Genomic DNA, 13,513 nt, shown 5'->3' with positions numbered 1-13,513 from the left:
CCAGGAAACTGCCTAGGTTGGTGTTTGGATCCCTGGACCGATGGGACCATGTGATCAGTGACTTTTGTCTTCCGGTTCCCTATCTGTTCCCCCTTCTGACTGTTGCCCCCTGGAGGCAGAGCTACCCCTGTCTTAGCATCTCCTTTGAATCTGCTGTGATTTGCATAATTCCTAAGTGCTTAATTAACAGTCAGTTAGAGAACTCAGGTAGCAAGTCACATCTGGATCCCTGTCCCCCTCAGTCCCTCAGTGGCCCCTCATGACCCACCCTCGTGACCAATGAGGCAGGCTGCCCCTCCCTCCGCATGGCCCCCAATCCGGCTGTCCTCCCTGACTCTGTCCTGTCTGGGGCCAGTGACCCCCTCCCCCGAGGCCCCTGACCTGCCGTTCCTATCTGTCCCCTTTGCTTGCTGGTGGACACTCAGCGAAGTAGCCGCACCCCTCGGCTGCTGCCCAGAAGCCCCTGCTCCCTCTCTCAGCCCCTACACTGTCCCCATCTCCTCTGAGCTCCAGGACCCCACTTGGAGTCCCTGCCAGTCTGCGCTCTGGCCTGTGTCCTTACCACCTTCCCCTCCTGAGCTACTTACTGTTGGAAACAGCCTTCTGCCCATCTTCCTCATCGATCGCAGTGGTCACTGCCACCCCCTCCGGGACATCCGCTGGGTTTCCAGAACTGTCTGCCCCACGGTAGCCTCCATCCCTTCTCACTGACCTGCCTGCGGGCCGGTCGTCCCGCCCACTGCTCCTGGGGAGAAGTTTCCCGAACACCCTGTGGATCACGCCAGCCCCCTGCTCAAACGCACCTGACAGCTCTGACGCCCCCTGCAGGGGCAGCACCAAGCAGCAGGTCGCCTGGCGCCACAATCATCAGCGTTCAGCTGGGCCCCCGAAGAAGCGGGAAGAACAGAAGTCCTGGTTTCGGCCACCATGAACATGCCCCTGGGTGGAAAGCATCCACTGCAAATCCACCACTCCCCACCTCACACACGTGTGGATCTTTTCTGGTTTAAAGAGAGAGCCCTCAGCATGTCCCCATCTCTCCTGTACTCTGTGGAGATACCTCTTGTCTTCCACAGGCCCTGCCAGGCTCCTTCTGCCCTGGTTTGGGCCCAGACTCAGAAAAATGAGAGGGAAGATCTCCCGCTCTCGGGGCTGCCCCGTCTGCTCCTGCACTGGGCACACAAACCTCGGCCAGCTGAGGGCTCCGCATCGTTGCGTGCCTGCCTCCTGACCCCACGCCAGCTGCCCTCTGTGGCTGCTCCAGCCCCACGGGGCACTATGGCCAGACATCAAGAAGTGGCAGCTGCCCCTTGCCACCAGGACTAGCAACGACAGATGGTCTCCCCTCTGGAAACCTTCACCATGTGCCCAGGCTCAGCGAGCACGCAGAGGTGAAGTCCCGGGCTCGGCCGCCAGTGGTACAACCCGCCCTGCCTGCAGAAGGTACCAGCACACCTGCTGAGACTGGGTCGCCTTGCTCCCAGCCTCGCCCAGCCCGGATGCGGCGCGGCTGTGAGGCTACCAAGCCTCTTCAATCAAATCAGATTAATTTCTGAGAGGAAGGGCCACTAGAGGAAAGAAGGACGAGTGCCGGGGGCTGTGGGTCTCAGAAGAGCTGGTCAATCACTGGCACAAACCCTCCTAAGTGCCAGGCCCCCGCAGGGTCCCCAGTCGGACCCTCAGACCCACAGCAGAACAGGCTCAAACTTCATCTAGGAATCAGCTGCCAAGAGGGGGAGTGCGTGCGGGGCCCAGGGTGCGCTTCGTGGTGACTTCCGGGCCCAGCATCAAAGACGACAATTAAGCTCCCTCTGCTGAAAAGAGCAAGGGAGGTGTGTGCCTCTCCCCTGCCCAGAAGGGCCCAGCCCACTGGGACACTGTGCTCGTGTCCTTGAACCTCTGAAGTGGACTGAAATTGCTGCCAGTGACGGCGCATGAAAATCAGCCACTCTGACTCCTGGGAGGAGAGCCGGCAGACCCGTGCTGAGGGCAGGCTCCTGCGTCCTTGTGGGAAGGGAGCCCAGCACTGGCCAGGGATGTGTGGGATCAGCACAGAAAGCAGCCGGTGCCTCCCCTGAGGGTCCCCATGAGAGTTCTGCTGCGATGCTGCAGGAAGGTGCTTGAGGGACCCGACGAGACCCACAGGGGGCAGGGCGAGCCGCCTGGAGTGGCGGCAAGGAGACCGTGGGGGCACAGAGGTGCGGGAAGGCAGCAAAGGTCATGCTGGAGAAGGAAAGTGGGGCTCTGAATGATCTGGGGGTTGTGCACCGTCGTCTGGCACGCAAGAACAGCAGAGATGTTAGGCTCTTGAGGGGACAAAAGTCCTGATGTGCACAGTCACTCCAAGACTGGACAGAACCTGTACAGACACTGGCCATAGGGCCCCCAAAAGGGGGGTTTAGGGCAGTGCAGCTGTTCCGTGTGGTGCTGTCAGGGCAGGCATGGGACGTGTGCAGGGGACAAATGCCCAGGCCACACACCACACACAGCGGCGCTGCATGAACTGTGGGCTGGAGTCAATGACAACGCGTCAGCCCTGCCCGGCCCTGCCCCCCCACACCGGTGCAGACGTTTGACCTGGGCCAGGCTGGGAGCGGAGGGTGGGGCCACACAGAACCTCTGTGCTTCCTGCTTGATTCTTCGTCAACCTAAACTGCTCTTAAAAGGTCGATTAATAAAAAATAAACAGTAAGAAGGCAGCTGAAAGGACCAAGGAAGATCAACCGACCTCCTCATCCAGGTGTTAAACTTGACAAGGTCAAGTAGCCATGCGGGAGACATCGTCCTTGCTAGTGACCCCCGAGATAACACACAGGTCCCCGGTGGACCCTATTTTACCCCAGTTTTGTGAGGAAATCTGCCTCCGTTTGAAGACAGGAACTTAGTTTACAGCGGGAACCGTGAAGTGCGCAGTGGGGAGGGGGACCAGGGGACCAGCGCGGGGGTGGGGGAGGGGGAGAGGAAGGAGGACAAGGTTGCCTCCAGCCCTCCCTCTAACTCGACCGGGAGAACGTGACCTTGGGCTCGGGAATGAGTATCCACACCACGTGGGCCAGCAGATGTGCGTGGCGAGTCCGCGCTGCGCCTCCACCCAGACCTAGAGGTGCCTGCGCCTTCCCGGAGCTCAGGCCTTGGTGGGCGGGAAAGCCACAAACCGCAGCAGAACCTGAGGACCCTCCCCCGACTGCCACTGCTCATACGACAACATTGAAAACCATCCGGTCATCTCGGGGAGGCCGAACAGACATTTGCCAAAACTGCACATCCGCGTCAGAAAGAAACCCTCCGAGACGCAGGGGAGTAGAAGCACGTTTTCTGAAAGTGAGAGTATCTTGTAGAAACGGCCAGAAAGCGGCAGGCTGACCATGGGTCACGGGGAGCCCCTGGGTTGGGGGTGCATGCAGGACTTCACGAGAGCAGACCCTCCTGCCTGTCGAAGGGAGAGCAACACTCGGGTGTTTGGGGTCACCTTCTGGGTGCAGCAGAGAGCAGTGTGCCGTGAGGCCCTTCATGCCTGCGGAACTGAGAGACACGGGGTGACCACTGAGAAGTGGGGACCACAGGTCCCTTGACAGACATGTTTTTGGAAACACTTCACATTCCATCCTTGGTCCCACAGCCCCCAGTACTCACGGGCCATCTACTTTTCTTAACTGAAACTCACCTCTGACTTGTGGCAGAGGGCACAGCCGCATCCGCTATAAACCGCCAGAATGAGTGACGTGGCCATCTGAGAACCAGGGGACGGCCCTGCACCCGTGGTCGGCGAGCGCCCTCTCCCTCCGAGCTCTGAAACAAGAGGACAGGGCCATCGTCTCCCTGCCCCCCCATTGCTCTTTACTGCGCACTGAAGTGAGCTGGAACGTTTTCTTTCCTGTGCACATGTAAATGTCACCGTGTCCCCGATGAGTGGAGAGGACGGCGACATGACCACGTAGCCCTGGAGATGCCCTTTCCCTTCCGCAGCACGAACGCGCTCAGGCCAACTTCTCCGGGAGCGACTGGACACCTTTTCTGCACATGGGCCCCCAGGGAAGCCCTTCAGTCTATGGTCCAGGTGACCCGAGGGGCATCTGGGGACTCGGGGTGGCGGCAGCCTTTCCAGGCTTCAGTGTGCAGACACTTTTGCAAATTAAAATGGTTTCAAGAGGAAATTCTGCATTTTAAAAGTCCTTGAAAACGAGTAGCAGCAAGATGTTACCACCTAAGCTCTTGCTAATAAAATAAAAATATAATCAAATTCAAAGAACTGTCTTCATATAACATCCAAGAAATGGTAGGTAGCTCTGACTCAGTGGATTGAGTGCTGGACTGAGAACCAGAGGATCACCGGTTCGATTCCCAGTCAGGGCACATGCCTGGGTTGCAGGCCAGTTCCCTAGTAGGGGGCGTGCAAGAAGCAGCCACACTTTGATGTTTCTCTCCCTCTCTCTGTCCCCCTTCCCCTCTCTCTAAAAATAGAAAAGTAAAATATTTTAAAAAGAGAAACGGCAGATCCTTTTCCCACAGACTGTGTGGCCCAGCCGGGCAGAGTTTCACGTGGACTGTGTGGCCCAGCCGGGCGGAGTTTCACGTGGATTGTGTGGAGCAGCAGCATCGGGAAAGAGCCACGGAGCGGGCGGTCGAGGACGGGACCTCCACCCTGCACGGCGACCTCCAGCCAGCAGCCGTCACCCGGTGGGCCGCCCGCAGGAACCGGGGTCCGGGCACGGAAGCTTTTCCAATCACAGCCCCAGGCCCCGACTGCTGACCAGACTGAGAACAACGGAGATTGACAAGCCAAGGTCCTAAAAGGTCCGTAGTAACGCACCTGCCACCAGGTTGGGGCTTCACCCAAAGGCGACGTGACCAGGCTTTGATCAAAGAGTCAGCCGGGCAACAGGGATTTCCATAAAACACGGCACCTCGCAGAGAACACGCGTGCCCAATGGACACTGGGCATTGGCGTGGGGAACACAGTATCTGACAGGCACTTGAATAGGTGTTCACGGCGCGGGTGCGGCTGTTTGAAGAATATATTCTCCGAAAACCACTGCCCTCCCCCGGGTGGAGTGCTGGCCCCCGGGGAGGGGGGCAGGGGGCCTAAGCCTGACCATGGGGAGGAAGACAGGCCCTGAGTGGATGGGTCACTCCAGGCAGGTCAGGTGACTTAGTGCTGGGATGCAGCGCTGACCCAGGGACAGTGTCCCCTCCACCTGAGGGCCAGGGAGAGCCCCGCAGGGGAGATGAAGCGTGATTTGGTCTCTGAGGAGGGTGAAGCCTGGCGGGCTGGGGGAAGCAGGGAGAGGCCGGAGGCAGGGGCGCAGGGGGAGGCGAGGCAGTTAAGCGCAGTTTTCAGTTTTGCTGAGTTTTATATACTGATGTTTATGTACACGTGTCTAAGTCTATGAAAGAACACATCAACATGTACAACTTTATACTCTCTGGATGCCATATATTATTTCAAAATATCCTTGGGCCTTCTCAGACCACAATGTTATGAATGACCCAGGTGTGTCTTTAAGAAACCAGCCACGTGGAAGCGAGACGTTTCCATCCTCTGGCTAACACTTGAGGGGGAGGGAACAGGAATTATAGCTATGGAATGTTTATGTAATAATTACAGCGGTAATTCCACTGGTAAAATCCTCAGTCATATTCTCATATGCTTTTTATTAAGTCAAAAGATGTGACGCTTATCATTTAATTAAAGAAGTGGAAGAGACAAAAACCTGAGGAAAACATGATAAAGAAATTTAATCAAGATAAAAAAGGAAATAATGAAACTGGAATATATAAAAAAGCTCAAAACACTGGCAGGTCCAAGCAATGTTTCTATAAAAGCCGTAAGACAGACAAGCCTCTGGGAAATCTAACCAGGAGAGAGACAGAGCAGTCGTCATTACGGGGGACGAGGGATGGGGCACAGACGTCACCACCTCCAAGGGGTGGGCAAGCGTCGCCGTGAGGAGGCGTTTGAAGGTTTTAATGGAATGAGTTTTTCTTATGCTTAGGAGGAAACCAGAATCATTTTAAAAGAAGTTAAAAAGAAATAAGCAAAAATAATTTTTAACTTTATCAAGGAGCTATCAAGAAGTCAAAACCCCAAATAAGCCAGAGAGAAAAATTTCAAATCTATTGAGGGCCTCCTTCCAAAATGTAACACCGCACAGACACGCACACACAAACAAAACCTGTTGTTCCAAATGGGTTTGTAAGTGAATTCTATCAAAGTCCCCACAACCAGATCATTTCTAGGTGCTTTCGCCCGCCTCAGAGCACAGGGAAGTGTGGGAAAGGGCCCCACCTCATCGCTCCAAACCACAGCGCTGCACCAGGCACCGCTGCTACTCGGCGGGGGGTGCTGCCGCGGTGTCTCCCACGAGGCCACGGTCAGCGTGCAGCTGGGGCCGTCACCCGAGACTCGACCGGGGCTGGAGGGTGCACGGCAGGACGCTTCGCCCCTGTGACTGCGCAGACACTGCCGCTGTTCTCTGGCTCCTGGCAGGTGACCTCACCCCCTGACCACGCCAGGCCCTCCACAGGGCTGCTTGGGCACCCTGGTGACATGGCTGCTGACTTCTTCAGGGACGAGTGAGCTACGAGAGAGAACGTGGGGCAGGTGGCAATGGCGCGCGTGACGGAGGTCGGAATCCACACGCTGTCTCGTGCATTCAGTGTGCCACGTCGCTGAGGCTGCTCACACTTAAGGTGAGGGATTAGGTTCCACGTCTTGAGGGGGGGTGCATCAAAGACTCTGTGGGCTCACTCTAACCTCCACACAGTCCGTGTTCTGGCCACAACTTATTTCTGTTTCTCCCACCTGCAAAATACACTCACCGGTCCCAGGACCGCCGCCCCCAAGTCCGTCAGCTGCAAACCAGGTCTTCTCAGATCCAGGCTGGAGGGTGCTCAGCTGGAGGTCCGCCAGTACAGCCCCTCAAGTTCACGTCCTCTGGCTGAGGACCTGTGACCTGCACAGGACAGTAGGTGGCCCTCCACAATGACGGGATACCATGCGATCATCGCTGTTAACACTTTGGTCCCAAAGGAGAAAGTGAAGGCAGCAGAAGTCACCACGCCATTTCTGAAATCGAGCCAGGAAAATGCTAATTTTGTTTGTTTATTTTTAAAATTTCTATTCCTGCTTGAGCTCTCGGTGCTGTCCTCTGGACTCTCGGTTCTGCCTTCGCAGTCACCCTTTCTGTTTTTGTGACAGAGAAGCATGTTTGCCTGGGCCGGTGGCTCAACGGATAGCACGTCTCCCCACGCACCGGCAGGTGGCGGGCTCCATCCCCCATCAGGGCACATGCCTAGGCTGCCGTTCAGTCCCTGGTTGGGGTGCATACAGGAGGCAACCAACAGATGTTTCTCTGCCACCCCTCTCCCTCCCCCTTTCTTTCTCTCCTTAAAATCAGTGAACACATCTCGGGGGAGGATGGAAAATTAGCACGCTGGCTGGGGCGGAATTCCCTCTGCCTGCTTCCGGCTGACAGGACTCTGGGGTCCCGCGGCTTCTTTCCAATTTGTCCTTTGGACTTCTTAGCCCAAGCTGGCGGTGCTCCCACCGCCCACACACTTCCTCGACCCCCTGACTCTCGACCCGGAAACCAACACGCAGAGAGCAGCGCGATGTGAGTCTTCGAAGCCCCACTCTCTGCCGTGACTAACGAATGGTGCCCCGACTCATGTCACTGCCGCCCCTCCCCCTGTGCCCCTCCTGGTGGGTCAGGGCGCCCTCCCATTTACCCTCTAAGGCATTGGCCCACAGCCGCTGTCTAGCCTAAGCGCCCCCCAAAGCAGAGCCTGAACAGGCCTTTTCTTTGGGGGGAAGCGATCTGTGTGCACATCGGGGAGGTGGGAGCCTCGCCTGCCTGGCCACGCATGTGGAAGGCAAGCAGATCGTCCCCCCGCTGACCTGCACCAGGAGGCGGTGACGGCATCTTCTCTAGTCTGGCCAGAGGCTTCCTTCTGTGAACCTGTGTGTGGGGGCCTGGCCCTGGGAGGAGGGGGGAGGCGGGACTCCCCAGGGGTCCCAGGTGGGTTGGCTCCTCTGTACCCCCTCCCAGGTGGGGTGGAGTGCAGGCTCTAACTCCAAGACAGTCGGATCCGTGGGCTAAAGTGTCGGGCCTTCGCTCTGCTTCCTCTCCTGTCAAGTGCAGCTAATTCCGTCTGATAATACGGAGAAGGCGCCTGGTGCACCAAGGGACAGGCAGGCACTCAGCAAACGCCCTGCTGTTTCAACAGCTACTTGCTAACGGCAATTCCTAAAGCCTCAAGGGCGCGCGCACACACACACACACGCACACTTTCAAATGCTCAAGGTCACGGTTGACGGCCGCTGCCAAGTTTCCAGGAAGTAAGCAGGGAGGGTCCTGGGTCTCCTTAGTCCTCGGCTGTTGCTCAAGTGCCTGCCTCTCTCCACCCCCTCACTGACGAGGAGAGGCTGGTGGAGAGGACGAACACCCAGAACCCCTCTCCCTCTCCGCAGGGCACCCAGGCCCTGCTCTCGCTCCCCAGGGTGGGGGTCTCTCCGGGGTTCAGAAGCAGTCGCTTGTGCTCAATCACCTGGCATCTTTTGAGGACCCTTGGGGAACACACCCCCCTCAGCAAGACATCTGCTGGCATGTGGGCGTGTAGGTGGGGCCTGCGCCTCTGCGGGGGAACCTTGGCCACTGCCTAAGTGGAAATACACTTAAGTGAGAGTGAGGGAAGCCCCTGAGGTTCCCCACGAATTCATGAGGGTCCTCAAGTTCTATACAAGGGTCCGATACAAGGACATGGGGCTGGAGGTAACAGGAGAATTTGGGACATTCTCAGATATGATACTCGGTGCTTTGGGGATGAGTGGGCTGAAGACCCTTGTTTGCCAGCCTGGGCCCAGCACAGGGTGACAGTGGCCCCGAAAGAGCCTCATCCCACCTCAGACGACAGAAGACCGACAGCCAACCCCCAGCACCCCAAAGAACCCAGCACCTTCGGGGACAAAGAGCACCCCCCCAACGCACCGCTGCCTGTGACAAGTCACTTTCAGTGACGCTGCCCCTTCACAGAACGCTCTTCGTCAGGCAGAAATAAGGGCAGAGGAGGCGCGGCGGTCCTAGGAGGCAAACTGTTTCTGCAGTGCAACCGTGACCCGGGGACCAGCAGCTGTGCCGGGCAGACCCGTAATGATGGGTCAGCGAGCACTTTGGGAAGGAGGCCCGGCTGCCGCCGCCCACCAGCCTCTGTCAGCGCCTGTTGGCTGGGGACGCTGTCCTCCCTCACGACACTCCCAACAGAGGCAGGAGAGGCACAGGGACAGGGCGTGGTGCCTCAAGAGCCCAACTTAGGAGCTCACTCCAGGGCGCAGGCTGGCTTTCCCCGTGAGCTCTGGGACCTTGGGGAACAGCTATCGCAGACACGGCTGCCTCCGCAGTAAAACGGGGTTCGCTTCGGTGCCTGCCTCCCGAGGTGTCACCTCCCCCTCGCTGTGCCAGCACTGAGTGCTCTGCGCACGTCCTGGGCACTCTGTGTCACGCAGCCCTCTCAACCGCCACCCGAGGTGGGTGTTTGCAGCTGTCAGTCCAAGCGCCCAGGAGAAAGCCAGCTGAATCCAGGGCAGGAGAAGAAAGGCAGGACGCTGGGGAGCGCGGACAGTGAGCCCGAGAGGAGGGCACCAGAGAGCCACAGCTGGCTCTTCAATGGGATGCAGAAACACGGGCCAAACTTTCACGAGACCAACAAGAATCAAACAGAGAAGACTCGAAATCGGACAATCAGGAGAGAGAGAGACGGGAGGGGATGACCAAGCAGAAACTGACGAGCAGAAACCGACATGAAGCTCGAAGGGCAGGCAAAGCCTCTCGGCCGACCCTCTGCCCGGTCTGTCTGTCGGGCAGCCTTCGGAGCTGTGGTCGGCCCTCCACGTGCGGCTGCACGGCCACCGGTTCACCCTGAGCAACATGGGCTCGAGCCGCACGGAGCAACAGAACTGTGTGTGCCCATCAAAAAAAACCCCCAAAACTTTGCAGTCGACCCTTGCAGTTCAAACCTGAGTAGCCCTGGGCTCAGCTGTATTTCTTGTGACTGCGGGGCGGGGCTGGGCACAGGCAGGCGATAGCTTAGCAGTGCCCTTGATCCAGAAGTGACTCCCCTGCCCCTCCAGGCTGTGTTGCCCAAGCATCTCTACGCCCTGTGCCTTCCCAGCACGGGGCGGGGGTGTGAAGGGCGCCACCCTGTTGGGACTTGCTTGGGCCCACGAAATGTAAGCAGATCGGCACGAGGCCCACGGGTCTCACCTCGAGTTTGTCCCTGCAGTGTGCTGACTGGGGAAGCCTGTGGGGAAACGGGAGTGACCTAGATGATGAGCGTGTCCCCCTCTTGCTCCCGTGGGTCACAGGGCACGAGTGAGGACGACATGCGTACGGGTCTAAGCCCCTCAGTGTCAGGGTCACTATAGCACCAGCGTCCCGCTGAGGCTGGTTCTCCTCGGGCTGCGGCGTCACGATGGGAACAAAAGCCTCCTCTCTCACATCCGTCAAAGGGGGGGACGATCTCTTGCCCAAAATGAACGATAAATCTCTCTCTTATTCAGAGTGCACGGTGTCCACCTTGGGATGAATACAAGGTGACAGGGAGGGTGCCCATGCTGACTGGCTGGGAAGTGATCTGCTGGGGAGGACCCCAGGTACAGAGATGAACTTCACTGTTGTGTGTTACCAGTGGCACAACGGCGGTGAGGGTGAGGGTGGGTTTACTCACCTGTTCGCGGGCAGTGACCTACTGGGTGGCAGGGCTGGAGCTCGGACCAGGGCAGAGCCAGGTTCTGGGGACAATGTCCTTGCCACCAGGTGGTCCAGACAAGAGGGGAGGACTTCGTCCACCTGCTCATCACTTTGTCCGCAGCCCCTGAGAAAACAGACACGTGGCGCATGAACAACTAAGCCAAGCTCTGCCCGCGCATGGGGAGGTAGGAGGGCTGAGCGAGCCACCGCGCACTCTGGGCTCCCCATGGGCGCGGGGGGTGTCACGGGGCCGGGGGTGTTGGCCGCAGGCCTGTCACTCCACCTTTGCAAGTCTCAGTTGGTTCTCTATAAAATGGGAAGAGAAACGCTCCTCTTATCTACTCAGAAGGCAATTTTGAACAACCCATGAAATAAGAAGTGCGCACATATTTTGGGAAGTTAAGAGATTATTAACAAAACCAAATGACTGTATTCTGCATACAGTAGTAACTTGCAGACACCATTGCTTCCGTGGCCCACTACTGGGCGTCTCCAGGAAGCTGGCAGCAGCGTTCGAGTCTGGCTGAGACGTTTTCCTGTCCATTTTCCAGACTCCAGGGGACATTCCAAGTGACATACCATTACCCCAAGACTGCCACTCGGACCCCGAAGGCCCAGGGCCCTCGTCAGCACCCACCCGTGTGTCTGCGCTGCTCTTGACCTGACCCACCCTTGACCTTCCTGAGCCCAAGCCTGAGCTGCATTCCCCGCTGTCTCCAACTGACCTGACTCCTTTGCGGCCCGGGATGGAAACCACTTCCTCTCTCGGCACACTTCCTCAGGGCCAGCGGCTGGTGGACGGCTCTCCCCGGGGCCCCGGCGTCTCATCCACAACCAGGTGGCTCAGCTCCGTCCTGCTGTGGAGGGAATCCAGTCTTGCCTCCACCAAGCCCTGCAGGAGGTCCAGCGTCTAGAACCCTGAGCCACTGGCCCGGCATCAGCGGAGTGCAGTGCAGTTCGCTCCTGCTTAGTCCGGCCCGTCTCTGCCCCCATTGGCCAGCTGGGTCTCCTCTGTCCCTGGCTGCATTTCAGCCCGTGCTGCGCCACCCCACCCAGGTTCCAGCGTAGAGCCCGGGGGGCCCTACAGAGAGAGACCGCACAGGGTCAGGTGAACCACTAGGCCTGTGCACGCTGCCCAGACGGGCCTCTGTCAAGCTTGACTGCAGGCTTGGGAAGGGGTAAGCTTGCTTTCAAACCAACTGGGCTCTGTCCTAACCTTCCGAGGGCTTGTGCTGGGCCCTTTCCTCCCAGTCCTTTTCTAGATGTCCCAGGGCTCTGTATCCCTTACACAACCCGATCCTTTTCCCCGGCCAGGTGCTTCCCGTCATGGTCACCGTCTGTGTTGACAGCACGTGTGCACAGGGCTCTCCCCTTCATCGTCGTCTGTCTCTCTGCAGTTTCCGGGCACGGCTGGCTGTCTTGGGGGACAGCCCGCTCCGGGGACCCAGCTCCCTAGTTTGCTTGGCTATGTGCCTGATTCCACTGGCTCCCTCCCTACACTGACTCGGACTAGCCACTGACACTGATGAGAGAGGCTGCTCCGAATAGAGACCTGCAGCCAGGTGGGTTCCGGGGCACTTCCAGAGATGGCATTCTGGGATCCCTTTTCCGCTTTTCCCAAACATGGGCCTGTTTTAGCTGTGGACCGTGCCCCGCCCCCACTTTCTTTACTTCTAATGGTGAAACCAGCCGGGGGAGGGCTGAGGCATTTTCAGACGGCCCTCACGGGTGCCAGGGTGTTTAAAAACCTCAGGTACTGGGCCTGAGATGGTTCCTGAGCCGTCCAATGTGCTCTTCAGTGCCACGCACGCCTCCTCTCTTCTCTGCCTGGGAGCAGGGGACAGCCCAGTTCTGGCCTTGATCTCTCTGCATTAGATCCCCTGCGTTCCTCCCCTGGGCTGGCCTTATCCCAGGCACACTGGAAAAGCTTCAGCCATAGCCCCACTCCTGCCCCTGGAGCTTCCCCACCCTCCCCCTCCGGCCCCTCCAAGGCCGTCAGCCCGAGGGGACAGCAGGCTCTTTACTCCAAAGCTAAAACAACAGGGTCTCCTTTCTCTCCACGAGCCCTCGTTTCACTGATGCTTCTGAAAAGCCGAGGGATGATCCTGTCACGCTTCTTTGCGATCATCACTTCGACTCCCAAGTTTACTTTTTCAGGGGCGGAGCTTCCCGAGGCTACAGACGCCCTCGGAGGTCGTCTGTGTCACCGCAGAGAAACCGGCAGCACCAAGTAGGAGCTTAAAAATAACCCTGCCTCCCTCAGGAGCTCCTTGTTCGGTGTGAAGTGCCCTCCTCTCTCGCAAGTGTGCGCGATGCTAAATTGCCTGTTAACAAGTCTTTCAAAATAGCATAATTTATGCTAATTCAGAAATGCTGTCGTCTCCAGAATGATTACTTTTACCTTTAAGTTGCTGTGCTCCTCCCCAGAGGCAGTGGGGCGGGGTTCTGCACCCCAGTGGCTTCTGCATTCACGTTCTGCACAGCGTGTGTGCTGTGCACTGTGGAAGCGACCTGTCGTGACTGTGGGAGGTAAAGATGCCACCAGCACGGATCGGACCCAGGGTGGGGCAGCAAAAGGAGACACCCGCCTGCTCTTGCCCGAGTGGGCTCTTTCCCTGCTCACCCACAAAAAGAATGTCGCCAACTCCAACAAGGACAAAATCCTGAAGACCAGCCTTCTGGATGCAACCAACCAGCCTGTTGCATCTAAGGGGGTGAATTTGGGGGGGCTGGCGGCCCTGCCTTTCACTGCCCTCCAGCCCTTCTTG

This window comes from Sturnira hondurensis, unplaced genomic scaffold (genome assembly GCF_014824575.4).
Source record: "Sturnira hondurensis isolate 20B ecotype Veracruz unplaced genomic scaffold, ASM1482457v3 Scaffold0007208, whole genome shotgun sequence".
Classification (NCBI taxonomy): Eukaryota; Metazoa; Chordata; class Mammalia; order Chiroptera; family Phyllostomidae; genus Sturnira; species Sturnira hondurensis.
Note: the sequence above shows the minus strand (reverse complement) of the source record.